At 49.2% G+C, this 20,800-nt stretch overlaps 2 long non-coding RNA genes across 4 annotated transcripts; both read right to left on the bottom strand.

Annotated features, from left to right (window-relative positions):
* Nucleotides 1–596: 596 nt before the first annotated feature.
* LOC141027825 (uncharacterized) lies at nucleotides 597–10,585 on the bottom strand. The gene is made up of 3 exons (XR_012189777.1): nucleotides 10,548–10,585; nucleotides 10,269–10,446; nucleotides 597–1,001 (listed from the first exon to the last, which is right to left on the bottom strand). It is a non-coding gene; the product is annotated as an uncharacterized lncRNA (long non-coding RNA).
* Nucleotides 10,586–15,307: 4,722 nt separating this feature from the next.
* LOC109749395 (uncharacterized) lies at nucleotides 15,308–19,085 on the bottom strand. Of its 3 annotated transcripts, none has more exons than XR_012190357.1 (5): nucleotides 18,768–19,085; nucleotides 18,553–18,692; nucleotides 17,273–17,321; nucleotides 16,541–16,661; nucleotides 15,308–15,477 (listed from the first exon to the last, which is right to left on the bottom strand). It is a non-coding gene; the product is annotated as an uncharacterized lncRNA (long non-coding RNA). The 3 variants fall into 3 exon arrangements; XR_012190356.1 differs by having other exon boundaries at nucleotides 16,564–16,661; nucleotides 18,768–19,084; XR_002229620.4 differs by lacking the exon at nucleotides 15,308–15,477 and having other exon boundaries at nucleotides 16,310–16,661; nucleotides 18,768–19,083.
* Nucleotides 19,086–20,800: the final 1,715 nt, after the last annotated feature.

Below are 20,800 nucleotides of genomic sequence, written 5' to 3' on the forward strand. Positions count from 1 at the left end.
GTTACACACCTCGGTCATATCGTCGTAGTGCTTAGGCGAAGCCCTGCGTCGGTAACTTCATCATCACCATCGCCACGCCGTCGTGCTGACAGAACTCTCCCTCATCCTCAACTGCATCAAGAGATCGAGGGACGTCATCAAGCTGAACACGGAGGTGCCGTACATTCGGTACTTGGATCGGTTGGATCGCGAAGACGTTCGACTACATCAACCGCGTTATTAAACGCTTCCGCTTTCGGTCTACGAGGGTACGTGGACACACTCTCCCCGCTCGTTGCTATGCATCTCCTAGATAGATCTTGCATGATCGTAGGTAATTTTTTTGAAATACTGCGTTCCCCAACAGTGAACCCAGAAAATCATTTCCGTTCGTATGTATATCACACACAGTTTTTTGTGTGGAAATGTTTGTGCAAGGTGGCCTAACGCAAACAGTTCTCTGCGGGAAGTCGTGTGTGATTGTTAGTTCATCAAACACGCCGGGTTGTTTGAGTTCATCACCACGGTGTTGTCTGAGTAACCGTCTGCAATAGAAAACCCCAATAAGCAGGGTAATTAGCCTATTATTGATAATCCATGTACTAATCAAATTGATATTTCTTATAAAACACACCAGATATTTCATATCCGTATAACGGCAACCAGGATTTCATAATCGAATTACATTAGATAGCTTCGGCACTCAGTTATCCCATTACACAACAGCACCAAGTTTCACATGCAACATCAAAAACCTTTGGAAAGTAGCATCATACATGGTAAATAGATAGATGAATCTCATCTGGGAAACTGCAGAAGTGGAAGGAAAATATTGAGCCTTCAGTGATGTTGAATGTCCTTGCAAATATAGGCCAGTGGCTATGGATAATTGCCCGCCCAACCTTTGTCCTCTTCAGCAAGACTTCAATATTGTACCGTGGGTGTTGAATGAATACCTTCCTCGCCTCTTGACCATGCAGGTGGATTGAGAGATAATCATCGCTGAACTGCTTTGAAAAGTACTAAAAACAAAGATATGCATAAATCGCTGTTATAAATTTTGAAATGGCGCAAGGGGTAAAAACAAGGTAAAAGAGTTAGTGACATCCTATAGTTGACTGATGTCTTCTTCATTGTGAAAATAAAGATCTTGCTGTTATTCGTCGCAAGTTTCTTCATCCTAACAATCTTTCTGAGTTTCTTGACTTGACTGATATACATCTCATTGAGGGAGTCCTGGATTAGGGGGCCCCCGGGCGTCCGGGCTATGTGATATGGGCTGGACTGTTGGGCTGTGAAGATACAAGATAGAAGGCCTTCTCCCGTGTCCGGATGGGACTCTCCTTTGCGTGGATGGCAAGCTTGGCGTTCAAAGATTCCTTTCTCTGTAAACCGACTCTGTACAACCCTAGGCCCCTCCGGTGTCTATATAAACCGGAGGGTTTAGTCCATAGAGGTAGATCACAATCATACAGGCTAGACATCTAGGGTTTAGCCATTACGATCTAGAGGTAGATCAACTCTTGTAACCCCTATACTCATCAAAATCAATCAAGCAGGAAGTAGGGTATTACCTCCATTAAGAGGGCCCGAACCTGGGTAAACATCGTGTCCCCTTCCTCCTTTACCTTCGATCCTCAGACGCACAGTTCGGGACCCCCTACCCGAGATCGGCCAGATTTGACACCGACATTGGTGCTTTCATTGAGAGTTCCTTTGTGCTGTTGACAGAAGGTTCGATGGCTCATTTGATCATCTACAATGATGTTGTTTCGAGGGAGACTTTCCTCCCCGGCCAAATTTTTGTATTCGGCAGCTTCGCACTGCGTGCCAACTTGATTGGCCACCTTGAGCAGATCGACAGCTATGCCCCTGGTCATCAGATCAGTTTCGGGAACCTAAATTATGTCGCTGATATCCGAGGAGACTTGATCTTCGAAGGGTCCGCAGCCCCGACCACGGCTCTGGCCCTAGATCCAGAGCAAACTACCAGGTCCGAAGATGGGAGTCTAGAGCCCACCAGACTCTCTGCTACAAACTGCATTATTGAGGATCCAGAGACAATCGTGTCCACGGCGAACTTGGAATCAGTCCAGGTTCCCCCTATCATTAAAAGGCCGGACTCGCCACCGGATTCCAGATCCGAACTCTCGAGGTCTGCGTCAAAGAGGCATAGCCAGGAAGCTCTCACTTCGGCCAGCCCTACGGACTCTCGCCTCCATGTCCAAACCTCGCTCTTAAATGAGGCTCTGGACTTAATGCGATCCCTCGCCATTACAGAGGAATAGCTTCCGAATTACGCCCAGCCCGGACTAGGGGCTGAGAGCGGGGAATTTTACGTCCCACCCACCACCCACTTCATAGCCACCGTCGAAGATCTAACCAACATGCTGGGCCTCCGAAGACATCGACGACATGGACGACGATGCCGGAGACGAACAAGGCCAAGACCCTCCGTTTACCGGACGTTGGATAGCCACCTCCACATATGATGTGTACATGGTGGACACACCCAAAGAGGATGACGACGATGGCAAGAAGGATCCGGTTGAGGACAAGCCTGCTGAAGCACCTCCGAAGCGTCGACGTCAGAGGCGCCGCTCAAAATCGCGTCGTGAAAAAGACAGCAATATAACGCCGACGATCCGGTCGAGAACGAGGACTCGTAGGATAGTAACTACCTACTGATCTCCGAAGAGGACGTGAGCCTCGGCGACGAAGACTTCATCGTCCCGGAGGAACCCCTCGAACAAGAGCGCTTTAAGCACCGGCTAATCGCCACTGCGAGAAGCCTAAAAAAGAAGCAGCAGCAGCTTCAAGCTGAACAAGATTTACTCAATGACAGATGGACTAATGTCCTGGCAGCCGAGGAATACGGCCTCGAACGCCCAACTAAGAGTTACCCGAAGCGCAAGCTACTACCACCATTTGACGACAAGGCCCTTAAGCCAATACCGCCAAAGCATAAAACTGCTGACGAACCTGACCGACCACCACGTGGACGGGACAGACCAGCTACTTACGTCGAACACCAGCCCGCGCCACCCCGCCGTCGAGCCAAGGAGGCAATAGCCCCGGGCTATACCTATGACCTACGCAAGGAGCTGGACAATAGAGCCGGTCAGACAAGATCAATCTATGGATCGAGGGGGCGTGCTCCTACGCGAGAGGACGGACATCAGGCCTGGCGTAACAGGCACAACCTCACCCGGGCCAAAAACCGCATACGGACTTCATCCGAACTGTGCCGCGACATCGCCCGATATAGAGGCGCCGCACACCCCTTATGCTTCACCGACGAAGTGATGGAACATTAGTTCCCAGAAGGGTTTAAACCCGTGAACATTGAATCATATGATGGTACGACAGATCCCGCAGTATGGATCGAAGAGTTTCTTCTCCATATCCACATGGCCCGCGGTGATGATCTCCATGCCATCAAATACCTCCCGCTCAAATTAAAGGCACCAGCACGGCACTGGTTAAACAGCCTCCCAAAAAATTCTATTGGTAGCTGGGAAGACTTGGAGGATACCTTTAGAGACAACTTCCAAGGTACCTATGTTCGGCCTCCAGACGCTGATGACCTTAGTCACACAGTCCAGCAACCCGGAGAATCAGCCCGGAAACTCTGGACCAGGTTCTTAATTAAAAAGAACCAAATTATGGATTGTCCGGACGCCAAAGCCCTCGCGGCCTTTAAACACAGCGTCCGAGACGAGTAGCTCGCCCGACACCTCGGCCAAGAAAAGCCAAAGTCCATGGCAGCCCTTACCGCACTTATGACCCGCTTTTGCGCGGGAGAAGTTAGCTGGCTAGCTCGTAGAAGCAATAGCACCAGCGACCCTGGCACCTCCGAAGCCAGGGACGGCAATGGCAAGCTATGACGCAACAAGCACAAGCGTCAAAGCAATAACGAAGATATCGAAGACACGGCGGTCAACGTCGGACTCAGTGGCTCTAAACTCGATCAGCGGAAGAAGCCATTCAAAGGAAACAAGGATGGTCCATCTAGTTTGGACAGAATACTCGATCGGCCTTGCCAGATTCATGGCACCCCTGACAAGCCTGCCAATCATACCAACAGGAATTGTTGGGTCTTCAAACAGGTCGGCAAGCTAAACGCCGAACATAAGGGGAAGGGGCTACCCAGCAAGGACGATGAAGAGCCTCGCCCACCGAACACAGGGGGGGCAGAAGAAATTTTCCCCCGAGATAAAAACGGTGAATATGATATATGCTACACATATCCCCAAAAGGGAGCGCAAGCGCGCACTTAAGGACGTCTACGCCATAGAGCCAGTCACCCCAAAATTCAACCCATGGTCAGCCTATCCGATCACCTTCGATCACAAAGACCATCTGACCAGTATCCGTCATGGAGGTTCGGCAGCATTGGTCCTCGATCCAATTATCAACGGATTCCACCTCACGCGAGTCCTTATGGACGGCGGCAGCAACCTTAACCTGCTTTATCAGGACACTGTACGCAAAATGGGCATCGATCCATCAAGAATCAAGCCCACTAAAACCACCTTTAAAGGAGTAATACCCGGTGTAGAAGCCCGCTGCACGAGCTCAATAACATTGGAAGTGGTCTTCGGTTCACCGGACAACTTCTGAAGCGAAGACTTCATCTTCAACGTCATCCCTTTCGGTAGTGGTTATCACGCACTGCTCGGGAGAACCGCCTTCGCCCGCTTCAATGCGGTCCCGCATTATGCTTACTTAAAGCTCAAAATGCCTGGACCCCACGGTGTTATTACAGTTAACGGAAACATGGAGCGCTCCCTCCGTACTGAGGAGCATACCATGGCCCTTGCAGCCGAAGTACAGGGTGGCCTTATTGAGCCGAAAACTAAATCGGCAGCCAAGCCCCCGGACACTGTCAAACGGGTCCGGTCTACCCTGCAGACTGATAGTCCATCTTGTCCGGAGCTAGATTAACAATTCGGCCTCCGTCAAAGCCCCAACCTGATAGCGGCATACGTACCGCGCGTACATAACTACACACTAAAGATACCATGGGCAAGGACGGAGGCATGCTAAACATAAGGTCCATGGTACGGCTCGACCCTATCCGGACCTTCATATTTTTCCACCTTTTTCTTCTAGTTTTTATTTTTCAGGTTCTTTACAACCCACATTAATTTCTGGTGGTAACAAGGTCCCCTTTCTAGGCCCCTTATGCATACACGATTGTTGATCCTCTCAAAGGATCATACACCAAGGCGAAAAGCGGCGCAGACATGCGGCAGAGTGTCCAAAGGATCTTCAGGATCATCTTTCAAATTTTAGGACCTGTATACGGCTTTCCCTTGTTCTCGGCATGTAAAATAGCCGTGATGCTTATCGCATCATCTGTAAAAATACGTTTTGACGTATCAATCAGACTATAATGGAAGCAGTTTCACCCAACCTTGTTTGGTATCGGCTTATTTCTTAATCTGTTTTCCCCCCTTTACGTCAGATTGGCATATACACCTCGGTACGACATAAATCGCCAGGGGCTCTATTCAGCCATATATATTTGCGAAAACAGAAAAGTCCGAACACTGTCAGAGTAGACTTCGGCATCCCGAATACTGCAGTATATGCATTGGCTCTGAATCATGTCTTTGGTCAATAGTTGGGTTGCCCGGCTCCTATGTTTGCTACCTTACGTTCCGCTAGTTCAACTAAGATAGTAAAGGGAGAACTACTGTGATTGTGTTTCTGGTTCGTCCGATCAAGCACCTCAATAGAGAAAGCCGAAAACTGACTGTCATGATGCGGCGAGAGCTGGTCAGCAATTCGGCGACTTACTAAATCTCTAGCGATTTCTTTCGTATTACACGAAGGACTGGCTCCTTCCAGTCACGCGCTTAAGGCATCCAAGTCCGGATAGCCGCATGCGCACCAAGGGCTACCTTACAGTCCCATTGTCAAACTCCTATGGCTAAGAGAAAGTGCTCAAGCCGCATAGTCTGATTGCCTGGTTCACTAGTAAATCACCTCCTTTACAGACCAAGACGTTGGCTCAAGAGTGATTACACGTTATCCCAAACACCCCCGTAGTATCTACGTGGGGGCTGAAGCCGACGACTGGCAAACTTTCAAAATAATAATATACGGCCGCACAGGAGGAAAGTAGTTCAGATAAATACATCAAATATATTACACAGCCTTGGTTTATAATACATTGTCCGGGTAGTCCGGATACATTTACTTGAACATGATATCCTTCGAGCATTGACCCTCTATCAAACGGGCACCCTCAAGGACATCTTCAAAATAGCGCTCTGGCTTGCGGTGGTCCTTGCCTCCAGGCGTACCCTCAACCGCCACGACGGCGGCCTTCATCTTTGCCCAATGCATCTTGACATGGCAAAGGCCATCCGCGCACCTTCTATGCATGCCGAGCGCTTCACTGCCTCTACTCGGGGCAAGGCATCGCCAAGCCGCTTGACCAGGCCGAAGTAGCTGCTCGGAATGGGTCCGGCTGGCCATAGCCGGACTATGATGTCCTTCATGGCCAAACCGGACATCCTATAAAGCTCCGCTAGCTGCATCATCTGATTGTTCAGTAGCATTGGTCGCTCCGGCGCCAAGTACTGCGACCAGAAGAGCTTCTCCGTCGCGTTCCCATCTTGGGCCCGGAAATACTAGGCGGCGTCGCGCGGCACTCCTCGGGAGATCCGCAAAAGCGTCTGGAGCACTCCACAGTCGATTTAGCAAAGCATATCTTCGACCGCCGAATATACTCTGTAAAAGAAAAGGCTTACCAGCCGCTATCTATTCGGCTTGCTTGATCTCCTCGCGAGCCGCCCGGGACTCGGACCGTGCCTCCTTCGCAGCTTGAAGAGCCTTGGTGAGTTCGGCCGATTGGGCCTTGTTACTCTCCTCCAAGGACTCACACTTGTTGGCGGCCTCCTGGAGCGCTTGCTCTACTTCGGTCACCCTCGCCTCATACTGAAGGCGGGCGGCCTTTTCGGCCTCCACATCCACAGACGCTTTCTCTGCGTCTGCTTTGCTTACCCTCGCCTCCTCCTTGGCTTCGGCAAGGGCACTCTTGAGGACCTCGACCTCGGTCGCGTTGCCTACAATCATACACATCGAAGCACATGAGTTAAAATCTGAGTTTGCATTACAATTCAGGCTTGTAAGGGGTCTTTTAAAAGCATACCTTGGGCCTCATCGAACCGCTTGTTAATATGGTCGATCTCATCATCAGCCAGCTTCAGTTTCCGCTGGAGTTCGGAAACTTCCGCGTCCTTGGCTGAAGCTGCTAGCAGTGAAGCCTCTTCATCAAAATAGACAAGTATGTTATCTCTGAAATATTTGATCCTCTGTCCGGCGGCTCCGGCCCCTTTTTCAAAAAGCCGAATAGAGTCTCAGGGGCTACTATCTATACACAGGCATATTTTTACACATGCAAAAGCGGCTAAGAATATTAAGTCGCATACCACAAAGCCTATTAGCAGGCTGGTAAAAGCTTCGTTCATCCCGCTTTTTTGCGGACTGGACCTTCTCAACCACCGTACCCATTAGGGTACAATGCTCTTCCACGACGGAAGCACGTCGAAGTGCTTCCCTCAAAGTATCCGGTGCCTCCGGATTGATGGAGGTCGTCGGTGGAGTCGGAGCTCCCCCTCCTTCAAAGGGGGCTGCTCGCTCGATTCCGGAGCCATGTGGGTCTCCGGAGTCGTATTCGGCTGGGGGCCGGACTGGTCCGGGCCCCCGTCATCAGTTTCCATGGGGGTTGTGCCCCCCATATTTTCGGGAGACGAAGCATTACCCTCTGGCGCCGTTTCTGCGGCCTTCCGCACCTCTCCCTGGTCCGGAGATGTCCTCTAGGACAACACCTCGGTGTCGTCCGCGGCATGAGGCGGGGAGACACGCGGAGACGTTTCACTCTCCATCATCTCCGGCACCAGAGAATTCCCTGAAGACGATGATTGTTGGGGGAGATCACGGGCCGGACTAAAACACATAGATGATATGTCATCCTACGATTTATAAGAAGCCGGATATATACAGTATCTTTGAATACTTACGATTCGGCCAGGGGCTTCGGCCTGGGGTGCCACTCAGGGACGGCTTCGGCATCCGATTCTGAATCGTCCGAAAGGGAGATCTTCCCCTTCTTGGATGCCTCCGCCTCTAGGTCCACGGAAGCCCCCCTTTTCTTCTTTCCCCCCTTAAGGGGAGAATTGCTCTCCTCCTCTTCCTCTTCGTCTTCATCTCCCTCATGGGAGGAGAGAGCTTCGATATCTTCGGACGCTATGTCCGAAGTACCTTTATGGCAAAGGCCGCTTCTGGCCTCCTTGCCCTTCTTCTTGGCCTTCTTCTCCGGTGCCTAGTACGGCGCCCGAACCAGCATCTTCGTTAGAAGAGGAATAGTCGGGTCTTTGGGCAGTGGAGCCGGACACTGGATCCGCTCCGCCTTCTTCGTCCAGCCCTGAAGGATGAGGGGAAGGCTTAGCATACTCCTTGGATCTACAAGTTGAGGATATGTTTGGAAATCTGAAAACTTACTGGAGTAGCCGGATGAGCGCAGTCGAGGCTGAGGTCTTCAGTCGTTTTCGGCCCCGACTTCTGGGCCTTGAAAAGCAGCTTCCATATATCTTTGTGCGTTGTGCCGAAGAACCGCTGCAAGGTCCGGGGACTGGCCGGATCAAACTCCCACATATGGAGAATCCGGCGTTGGCAGGGGAGAATCCGGCAAAAAAGCATCACCTGGATCACGTCGGCAAGACTGGTGTTCTTCTCCATCATGCTCTTGACGCGCTTCTGCAGCTTCATCACCTCGTCGGACGACGCCCAATCCAAGCCCTTGTTAATCCATGATGCAAGACGCATTGGAGGGCCGGATTTGAACTCAGGAGTGGCAGCCCATGTGGCGTCACAGGGTTCCGTGATGTCGAACCACTCCTGTTGCCATCCCTTCACGGTCTCTAGAAGGTCCCCTTGGGCCAGGTGACTCCGCGTGTTGACCATCGACCACTTTCGGCTTCACGTTGAAGACCTTGAGCCACAGGCCGAAGTGGGGGGGATGCGGAGGAACGCCTTACACACGATGATGAACGCCGAGATGTTGAGGAAGGATTCGGGGCTAGATCATGGAAATCTAGCCCGTAATAGAACATGAGCCAGCGGACGAAAGGGTGGAGAGGAAACCCTAGTCCGCGAAGGAAGTGGGGGATGAACACTACCCTCTCATTAGGCTCCGGGGTGGGAATGATCTGCTTTTTGGCAGGGAGCCGATGGGAGATTTCCGCGGCTAAGTACCCCCTTCCCGGAGTTCCTTGATGTTCCCCTCCGTGACGGAGGAGGCCATCCACTTGCCCTGCGCTCCAGATCCGGACATGGCTGGAGTGTTTTCTAGGGACGGAAAGGATTGAAACTTGGGCGCTGGAACTCGAGGGCGGATGGGCTGAGGAAGAAGAAGGCGTGGGGTAAAAAGATGGATCCTTATCTTCTTATAAAGGAAGTGAATATCGAGCGTCCCCCCACGAGCCTTAAAACTCGCCTATTCCCAAGGGGTCGTGCAAACGGCATGGTTGGATTACCCAAACCCGTATTGATGAGAATTCCGCAATAAGGGGACACGATCTCTGCTTTGACAAGACGTGTCAATGAAGACCGCGCCTCGAAACGCGAAGCGGGAGGCTGAAAAACGATTCGAAATAATAATAAGGCCAGAACATAACGTCTCGCTGGAAAAGTTGTCAGTAAACGTGACTTGTTTTGTTTAAGTATTTTGCCCTTGTGGTTCAGGGTTGTAACTATTAAACAGAGCCAGATATAGTTCTTTTGGTCAACTACTTTGAAGTATTCAGAGGAGGAACCCGCCTTGCAATGCCGAAGACAAACTGTGCGCTGGACACATCGTCATTGAAGCCTGGTTCAGGGGCTACTGAGGGAGTCCTGGATTAGGGGGTCCTCGGGCGTCCGGGCTATGTGATATGGGCCAGACTGGTGGGTTGTGAAGATACAAGCTAGAAGGCCTTCTCCCTTGTCCGGATGGGACTCTCCTTTGCATGGATGGCAAGCTTGGCGTTCGAAGATTCCTTTCTCTGTACAACCCTAGGCCCCTCCGGTGTCTATATAAACTGGAGGGTTTAGTCCGTAGAGGTAGATCACAATCATACACGCTAGACATCTAGGGTTTAGCCATTACGATCTCGAGGTAGATCACAATCATACACGCTAGACATCTAGGGTTTAGCCATTACGATCTCGAGGTAGATCAACTCTTGTAACCCCTATACTCATCAAAGTCAATCAAGCAGGAAGTAGGGTATTACCTCCATTAAGAGGGCCCGAACCTGGGAAAACATCATGTCCCCTGCCTCCTGTTACCTTCGATCCTCAGACGCACAGTTCGGGACCCCCTACCCGAGATCGGCCGGTTTTGACACCGACACTCATTTCCCCATATGCAAAATGGATCGAACAGTGGGTCTAAGCCTCTGACAGCAGGACCTACATGTGCAAGACCAAATTGTAAGAAACCTAAATATTAGAATGATTCCTGCAACTGCACAATAATGTGCTATTAGCCAAAGGACCATGCTTGAACAAACCTGGATGGTAAACCGCAGTGTCTCCCATTGTTTCCCTGCAACACACATAAGGAAGATCTTGATCAGGTTATCTGAGAGTTGTCATACTATCAGTAGAATATGTATTGAGTACAGCCAAATTCCATTTATTTCACATGCATAACAATACAAAATTATACCCACAACAAATGAAAATCAAATTGCAGAACTGAACCAAACAGTTAAATGGACAGCAGACCAAATGAACCAAAATAGTTAACTGAGTGATAACCCACAAGTATAGGGGATCGTTTGTAGTCTTCTTCGATAAATAAGAGTGTTGAACCCAACTAGGAGCTAAAGGCAGAACAAATATTCCCTCAAGTGATATCGACCACCGATACAACTCTACGCACACTTGACGTTTGCTTTACCTAGAACAAGTATGAAACTATTTGGCAAGAATAAATCTATGAGTACTTTGCAGGAATAATACTACGAATAAATTGCAAGGTAATAAAAGTGGATAGCTTTTGTCAACAAGAAAGTCATTTGTCCCTAGGCAATCGATAACAAGTACCGGTAATCATTCTTGCAATTTTCTATGAGGGAGAGGCATGAGCTAACATACTTTCTCTACTTGGATCATATGCACTTATGATTGGACCCCTAGCAAGCATCCGCAACTACTAAAGATCATTAAGGTCGTGAAACCCAACCATAGCATTAAGTATCAAGTCCTCTTTACTCCCATACGCCATAACCCACGTATCCGCGTTTAGGCTGCTGTCACCCCCGCAACACTAACAATAAGCAAACGATGAACATATTGCAACACCCTACAACGGGGACCCCTCACGTTTGCGCGAGATGGAGGGCACCGTAGGACATCGCCATAAATAAAATATACAATCATACCAACCAAGATCACGATTAACCCATAGGACAAAACAGATCTACTCAAACATCATAGGATAACCAAATATCATTGGGAAATAATATATGGAGTTGAGCACCATGTTTAAGTAGATATTACAGCGGGGGGGAGAGGTGTTACCCCGCTGTATAGAGGGGGAGAAAGTTGGTGTTGACGGTAGCAAGATTGTTGATGTAGATCGTCGTCACGATCCTAGCCCCGGCGGCACTCCGGCGCCACCGGGAGAGAGGGGGAGAGAGCCCCCCTTGTCGGTGTCAAAACTAGCTGATCTCGGGTAGGGGGTCCCGAACTATGCGTCTGAGGATCGAAGGTAACAAGAGGCGGGGACACGATGTTTACCCAGGATCAGGCCCTCTTAATGGAGGTAACACCCTACTTCCTGCTTGATTAACTTTGGTGAGTGTAGGGGTTACAAGAGTTGATCTACCTCGAGATCGTAATGGCTAAACCCTAGATGTCTAGCCTGTATGATTTGTGATTGCCTCTACGGACTAAACCCTCCGGTTTATATAGACACCGGAGGGGGCTAGGGTTGTACAGGGTCCGTTTACAGAGAAAGGAAACTTCATATCCGATCGCCAAACTTGCCGTCTACGCAAAGGAGAGTCTCATCCGGACACGGGGGAAAGCTTTCTGTCTTGTATCTTCACGGCCCATCAGTCCGGCCCACGTCACATAATTCGACCATCCGAGGACCCCTTAAACCAGGACTCCCTCACCCCTCCTTCTTCTTCTTCCTTGGCCTCCCCCCTAGATGGGACGAGGGTTCCCCCTCTGGTCCATGGCCTCCATGGCGGCGGAGGGGCAGGAGCCCCTCCGAGATTGGATCTCCCTCTCTGTTCTCTTCTGTTTCGCCTTCCTCAGATCTGGGCGAAAATCGTTTCTTATATTCCGGGAGATCCGTAACTCCGATTGCGCTGAGATTTTAACACGATTTTTTTCCGGATATAAGCTTCCATGCGCCCGAAGTAGATCTCCAACCGATGTACGAGGTGAGCACAACCCACCACCACGAGCCAGCCTCCTCTGGCGCACCCTGGTGTCTTGTGGGCTGTGTGGGCCTCCGTTTGCGGTGATTCCAACTCCCAAAAATCACATATATTCCAAAATAATTCTCCGTAAAATTTTATTGCATTTGGACTTCGTTTGATATGGATTTTCTGCGATACAAAAAACATGCAAAAAAACAAGAACTGGCACTGGGCACTAGATCAATAGGTTAGTCCAACAAATCATATAAAATGTTGCCAAAAATATGTGAAAGTTGTATAATATTGACATGAAACAATCAAAAATTATAGATACGAGGGAGACGTATCAGCATCCTGTCACATCCCTAACTCTGGTCTGACCTATGCTAGCTTCCATGTGAGCATCATGTTTAAATTCAAATGAAATTTGAATTGAGGAGTTTTCAAAAGCCTCAGAAAACCTCTAAAAATAACCAACATTTAAATCTCATCAAATGAGTCCAAGAAAATGTTCCTGTTATTCTGTGAAAATATTGGCATGAGGTGAAATTCAAACCAATATTTTTGGAGTCACAGAAATAATTTATTTTGGGCCTTTGATTTAAATCAATAATATATTTGGGTTGGAATTATTTCTGTTATATAAGAAATAATGTTCAAATATTTTGTAAGTTTTCATGTGACCTTGGACTAGCTCTCTGAGCTCATATAAAAATTTACAGAAAGTTTTAAAATGGTTTAGTTTCCAAACTAAATCAAAACAAAATAACAGAAATAGAAAAGAAAACTAAAAAAGGAGAGAGAGAGAGAGAGAGAGAGAGAGAGAAAGGACCAGACCCACTCACCTGTGCTGGCCCAGCCCACCTGGCCTGGTGCCAGTCATCCCTAACCTCTGCCAGTAGGCAGAGGCGGGACAGCGCACGCGCGCGCGAGGCGCCACGCCTCCTCCTGCTTGTCGCCGAGCCCCTGGACGCTTGGGTGAACGCTCCAGAGCCGTCCCGATCGAGCCGACCGCCCCGCCTCTCTCCCCCTCGTCTCCCTCACCCTCTCCCGCGATGGCCGAGCGCCATCCTCGCCGCCGTTCGCCGTAGTCGTCGCCAGAGCGACCCCCTCGCCCCTCTGACGTGCCCATGAGCTCCGCCTCGACGCCCTCGCCCTCTCCACCAAGTCACGCGCCCACGGAACGCCTGAAGTGACGCCACCGTCTTCGTTTTCATCGCCGGCCGCCGGAGATCCCCCTCGTTGCTTCGCTCGCTCCGATGCCTCCCCGAGCTCACGAACGGCTCCATTAGACGCGCTGTGAGCCCCTGTGTCGATCTCCCCCTCCCCCTAGCTCGTTTCTTCCTCTAACGCCAATGCCAGTCGGAGCCGTGAGCTCCCCGCCGCCGTCCATGTCGCCGTCGAGACCAGAGCTCGATTCACCCGAAGCCGAGCACGTCTTCGTGCTCAGCGCCACCCCAGGAAGCCATAGACCACACCAGCTCGGCCTAAGACGCGCCGTAGCGCCTAACCCGTTGATGCCCGAGCTCCGGCCGCCGCCGCGAGCTCCGGCGCCCCCGCGGCCACCCACCTGCCTCTCTGGATGCGGGAGAGCACGGGCTACGTCCCGGTGGTCTCCGCGTGTCCAGCCGTCACCCGTAGCACGTTTCTGAGCCACGCCGCCGTCGTTTTGGTCACCGTCGGCCAGGCTCTGGCGACGCTGACGTGGCAGATTTGTTTAGTAAATTACGCTATTAGTCCAACCCTAGGTCAATGACAGATGGGCCCCATGCCCTAATTAACCCGGCTTTTGTTTCTGTTTAGATTAAACTAACCTCCACGGGCCCCACAGGTCAGTTTGACCTGGCCACGTCACACGTTGACCGACCCCACACGTCAGTATTGACTTGCTTACGTGTCTGTTGACCGGACCCCACCTGTCGGCGACACTAACCAGCACTTTGTCACTGACCAGTGGACCCCACTGGTCAGGTTTGACCCTGGCGACCCAGTTGACCTGCTGACATCACCCTGACGCAATGCTGACGCAGTAAGTCATTTTCTGGATTTAATTTAATTTAGGAAATTCCAGAAAATAGTGCAAACTTCTAAAAATCATAGAAATTCATCTGTAACTCCAAATGCAAAGAGTTATATATGAAAAATGATCAAAAAAATCCAATCTATCCATCTGTACCATTTTCATGCATATTAGAACAACTTATAGCTGCTATTTAGGACAAATCATATAAATGGCATTTGAATATCCACATATGGAGTTTGAATTTGAATCTTGGATTCAAACCAACTTCATTTAACCTGTTGCTAGTTGCATTAGCTCAAATCACAGCATATTGACATGTCATGATCATGCATCATATTGTGCATTGCATTGATTCACTACCACACGCCGTCGGCATAGCCCTGATACCCGTCGGCATAAGTCTATGCCGACGGCCCTCATCGGCATAGGGCCGTCGGCAACATATGCGTCGGCGTACCCCAGGTCCCCGTCGGCATAGGAAGGCCGTCGGCATAGATGCCTATGCCGACGGCGTCCGTACATCTATGCCGACGGCCCTGGCCGTCGGCAACGCTCCGCGCCTAATGGTGATTGCCGTTGCCGCCGTCAAGTGCTGCCCATACAAGAGACGCCATGTGGCAGGGATATGCCGACGGCTTAGCCGTAGGCATAGCTTCATGGCAGGGATATGCCGACGGCTGCCCTGCCACGTGGCGCACTCTAGTGGCTCCTGGTGCAGGGCTATGCCGACGGCTTAGCCGTAGGCATAGATGCAAAACTATGCCGACGGCTTTGCCGTAGGCATACCCGCCACATGGCAGCTGTTGGTATCACGAGAGCCATCTATGCCTACAGCATTGCCGTCGGCATACTTGTTCACCAGAACCAAAAAAAAGATTAGCCAAAAAGGCTAGCTATTTACAAATGCTTATACAGACATGATTCAACAACCATGGATTTGCAAACACAGACCATAGAATATTTTTTATGTACATAACATTCCCATTCTAAGACTCCACAGCAGCATGAGAGGAGGTCGAGGGGCGGTGGGGGGAGACAAGGCTGCAACGATGGAGGTGGCATACAGTCAGTATAACAAATCGAAGATCCTACATCTGAGGATGAATATGTAATCTACACACTGAATTTACCAAAAGAAACCCGCCTAGAACAGGGGCATCCAACTAAAAAGGCAGAAAATTATTGCCTTTCATGAAGATGCTCCAGTTTTGGTTGTATCTATCAAGCATGAGTTGTTCAAGGCAAGCTCCAAAGAGAAAGAAATTGAGCTCCAAAGAGAAAGAAATTGGTCTCTGATTATGACTGATGATACTTACTCATATAAATTTTCAGTCAAAGTAAAACCAATAAATTGATGCATATAAACTGAACCAGAGTGTGGTGCTGCTGATTCATATGTATATACAGAAGATGCAAGTGTCATTGAGTTGGTTTTAGTCAAAGTAAAAACAAATGACACATACAAAACTAAACGAAGGTGGTGTTGATTCATGTGCATGTACAGATTGAGGTGCCATCCAGTTGGTTTCAGTCAAAGTTCAACCAAAAAAATTGACACATACAAACTGAAGAGAAGTGTGGTGCTGATTCATATGTATATACAGAAGATGCAAGTGTCATCGAGTTGGTTTTAGTCAGAGTAAAAACAAAAGGACACATACAAAACTAAACCAAGGTGGTGTTTGATTCATGTGCATATACAAATTGAGGTGCCATCCAGTTGGTTTCAGTCAAAGTTCAACCAAAAAAATGACACATACAAACTGAAGAGAAGTGTGGTGCTGATTCATATGTATGTATGTACAGGAGATGCAAGTGCCACCAAGATAGATAGTTTCAGTCGAAGTAAAAAAACAATTGGACACATACAAACTGAAGCAAATCGTCATGCTTTTTCATGTGTACATACAAAAGATGCAAGTGGTATCCAGAATTTGGATATAGGTAGTACGCTCATGTGGTGAATTTTGTGAATCTATACTCTGCATCTACCAAAAGGACCTCTCCCCTCACATGCAAATATAATTCAGTCCAATGGCTTTCTTCTCCCCTCACATGCATAAGACAAGAGCAGACCATCTAAACAGGCGGATCGGACCTTCACCTTGGGAGGGAGGCGAGTGCTACCTGTCCCGTGCCGTCGTCGAGATCGGGTGGTCCTCCTCCTCGAGCAAGACAAGGTTGTTCCTCCCCTACACTCCAATGGCCATCTTCTCCAAGGACATCTACAAGGGCAGAACACACCATTGATGCAAGTGCCACCAAGATAGTTTCAGTCAAAGTTAAAGCAAATGTAAACATGCAAACTGAACCAAACCGAGGTGCATATTCATATGTGTGTGTATGTAGAGATGCAAGTGCCATCTGAATTTTGGGGAACCAAAGCGTGGTTGTTGTTGTTGCTAAACGAGGAGCAAGTTGTTTTAGCAACAGCACATACTAGTAATTAGCTAGGACCATTATTATTGCACAACCATTCGAGGACGGTGGCAGACACATCAACTCACAAGGCTCTACTGGAGAAACAAAATAATAGGATATGTGATGCTATCAATCTTAGCACAAGAAGAAAAAACACAGCCACTCCGATAGAATGGATGGATGCATCATGCACAATCATCGGTTCCATCATTGCAGCACTAGTTGAGCAACAAATCAAAAATAACAGTAATTCCATTGGTTCAGCCAACAAGTTAACAAAAGTTTACTTCCCACTACTAATTTTGCAACTTGTCATAATAAAGAAAACAGAGCTCGACATCACAGCAACAAATAAATAATGACCCGCTGTACTACATATATCTGTAAAGGACTTCTTGAGAGATGATATTATTACCAATGAAGAAAAATTAAGATCAAGGCTCCAGTACATCAGCGGTACCTACCTGTGCATCAAAGAAGAGATGGATAATCAATTTTATGTAGGTAATACCAAATAAAGGATCAAATTTAAGTTCATTCAAATTGATGCATATGTGGGTTGGCAGAAACAAAAAAAGAATATATATAAATAGATCTACAGATATGAACAAAATGGCAAATGTGAAAGAAAATAGCGCAGATAAAATGTTGATTGTTTTGGAAGATCCAAAGGTACATATGATCAATTAATCATAACTGGGAGATAGTGGAAGATCCAAAGGTACATATTAATGCGAAATAGTAACTGACTATAGCAAATGAAATTGAGATAGAAAAAATTGCTACCTAGAGTCCTTGACTCAACCGAGAGATCTATGGGAACCAAAATTTTACATGCAATTTATCCATGTTCAGGTAATACAAAATATGCAGAGTAATTAAATTGTGTAGTAGCTAGCCCATATATAAAACTAAAGGTAGAAACTGGAGTAATGAAACATATCTGGATTGATGTGCAAATGCTATAGCGACTTACATGCTTGGATTCAATAATTATGATGAAGCAGATTAGTGTGATGCATATGCATGTTCGTCAGAACAGATCTAGGGGAAACAACAAAGTAACCTGCACTTCCTCTAATTTATTAATCACATGCTCTTTGACTAACCATCCAAAAAATATAGATCAAGGATGATACTGCCAGCCACCTGCGGGGAGTAAGAATGAGTAGTTTCTGCTAATTAGAGGACAAACTAAAAAAAAGCTAACTAGAGATTTGCTCTCTCTGTGTGTGTACGTTGTGCTCTGGCCGGTGGGGGAATGATAAAAAAAGCAACTACTGCTATGTATGTTAGCTTGTCCATCAGGATAGATCAAACTAGCTACCGGTGAAGGATATATCCAGCTTCGTGACTTAAGAGAACCACAGCTAGGTTGCGTCGGCAAGGAGTGGGTTTGGCTCAGCGTTGCGTCGACTTTCATCACCTTCTACTCCACCTCGCTCATCATCTCCGTTCGAGTTGTAGCAGAAAAATTAACCAATCCCTATTGGTACTATCTAACTAAAGAACCAGGATTCTAAACTCATCTTCTCTCTCTGTTTGGTACTAACTAGACAAATAAATAAATAAAGGACTTGTTCATACAAATCCCTCTAGAATTCCTTCACACAAGAGGATTTGCATCACATATTCCTCTACTTAGCAGCAGCAGTAGTGAGCAGAGGAAGGAGGCGGAGGAGATGGAGGTGCTACCTGCCGAGGTGGGTCGTCGTGGCCGTGCTTGAGCTAGACAGCCCGCCTCCTCGAGCAGGACAGGGCCGCCAGCTAGGTGCGCCAGTAGGAAGGACGGCGCCCTCCTGCCGTCGTCGTCGTCCAGACCGCGCCAAGGTGACCTGCAGCAAGGGAAGGAAAGGAGAAGGTGAGGTGGGGAGGGTGGATCCGGGCGAGGAAAGAGGGGAAGGACGTACCTGCGACACGCCGGTAACGGATCCGTCGAGCTCTGGCCTCGCCGTCGCCGGATGTGGCTGATCCCGGCGATGTTGGGGGTGGCGGCCGAAACCCTAGCTAGCCACGGGGACAGTGGAGGGCGGGAGCGCCGATTCTGGACGGAGGGGGAGGTGGAGCGGACCTAGGGGAGCTCGGGGGCGTGCTGCGCGCCGCTGGAGCTCGCCGGAACTGGCCGGCGTGGGTGGTGGCGGCGGCGAGGGAGAGAGGCTCGTGGGGGAGAGAGGAGTCGCGAGAGACATAGAGGTTCGTGCGGAGAGAGCGAGGTAGGGGTTGGGTGGGCTCTTTTTTCTTTTTCTTTTTTTTTCTCCTTTTCTCTAGATGGATGGATGGATGGTCGTGGGGTGGACAGCTAGATGGATAGATGGAGGGATATGCGCCACGTCATCGATCCGTGGCACAAAGTTTCCACCAATAGAAACGAAGCTCATACAATTGTGTTTTCCCTTTTGTTTTTCTTCTAATTTTTTCTACCCTCTTGCACCGACCGTCGATGATCCGTGAGGGGAGAGGAGGGCGGCGAAGAGGAGATGGTCTGGTGAGGTGGGGAGGGAATGGATCGGGGAATGGTGCGTTCGGTATGATGACTATGAGTCCGGACGGGAACCTACGCACAGTCGCACGGAACATCTCTTCGGCTTTCCCCGTCACCGTCAATGATGACACGTGCGACGTCCCTCACCATCGAACGACGACACCAAAGGAGGGACAGGCCCACCACCGGGGGGCGAATGTACCTCGGCGGCATGTCGGATCCAGCCGTTAAAATCGACCAAAAGTCATACGATGCCGGAAATCCTCGGGACCTGGCACGGTGTCGTCATATGGACCTTGTAGGCTGTGATGAAAGTTTTAGCGCGTTTCGTAGAAGTCTGACCGGAGGTCGCTTGTAAACTGCACCATCTCCGAGGTAGTATCTGGCTATCGAGAGAGAACACGTCCAGTTTATGAAGGAAGTGTGTTGCCCCTTGCTCCGCTGACCTCGAAACTGCTCGTGCTCTCAAAGGGGGCAATTGCATGACACGTGTCAGTACATGGCAATTTTCGGGCCCGTCTGCAATATTTGAGACATTTACTGCATCCGTAGGGTTTCAATGTGGGAATTGCATATCTGCACGGCGGCCACCTGAAATGATGTCCAGAAGTGGTTTGTCAAATCATATATGATGTCTTTGCGGTATGTGTAGGCCTAGTGCAACCCAAGGAGGGGCATGCCCCACCACCGGGAGGCGAATGTACCTCCGCGGCATGCCGGATCCAGCTGTTAAAATCGACCAAAAATCATACGATGCCGGAAATCCTCGGGACCTGGCATGGTGTCATCATATGGCCCTTGTAGGGTACGGTGAAAGTTTTAGCACATTTCGCAGAAGCCTGACCGGAGGTCGCTTGAAACTGCACCATCTCGGAGGTAGTATCTAGCTATTGAGAGAGAACGTGTCTGGTTTGTGAAGGAAGTGCGTTGCCCGTTGCTCCGTTGACCTCGAAACTTCTCGTGCTCTCAAAGGGGGCCATTGCATGACACGTGCCAGTACATGGCATTTTTCGGGCCCGCCTGCAATATTTGACACATTTACTGCATCCGTAGGGTTTAAACGCGGGAAATTGCAGATCTGCACGGCAGCCACCTAAAATGATGTCCAGAAGTGGTTTGTCAAATCATATATGATGTCTTTGCGGTATGTGTAGGCCTAGTGCAACAAAAGGAGGGGCAGGCCCCACCACCGTAGGGTGAATGTACCTCGGCGGCATGCCGGATCTAGCCGTTAAAATCCACGGGAAATCATATGATGCCGGAAATCCTCGGGACCTGGCATGGTGTAGTCATATGGCCCTTGTAGGGTGTGGTAAAAGTTTGAGCATGTTTCACAGAAGCCTGACCAGAGACCGCTTGTAAACTACACCATCTCCAAGGTAGTATCTAGTTATCGAGAGAGAACGTGTCCGGTTTTGTGAAGGAAGTGTGCTGCCCGTTAATCCGTTGGCTATTTCAACC

Source organism: Aegilops tauschii, chromosome 7, assembly GCF_002575655.3.
Source record: "Aegilops tauschii subsp. strangulata cultivar AL8/78 chromosome 7, Aet v6.0, whole genome shotgun sequence".
Taxonomy (NCBI): Eukaryota; Viridiplantae; Streptophyta; class Magnoliopsida; order Poales; family Poaceae; genus Aegilops; species Aegilops tauschii.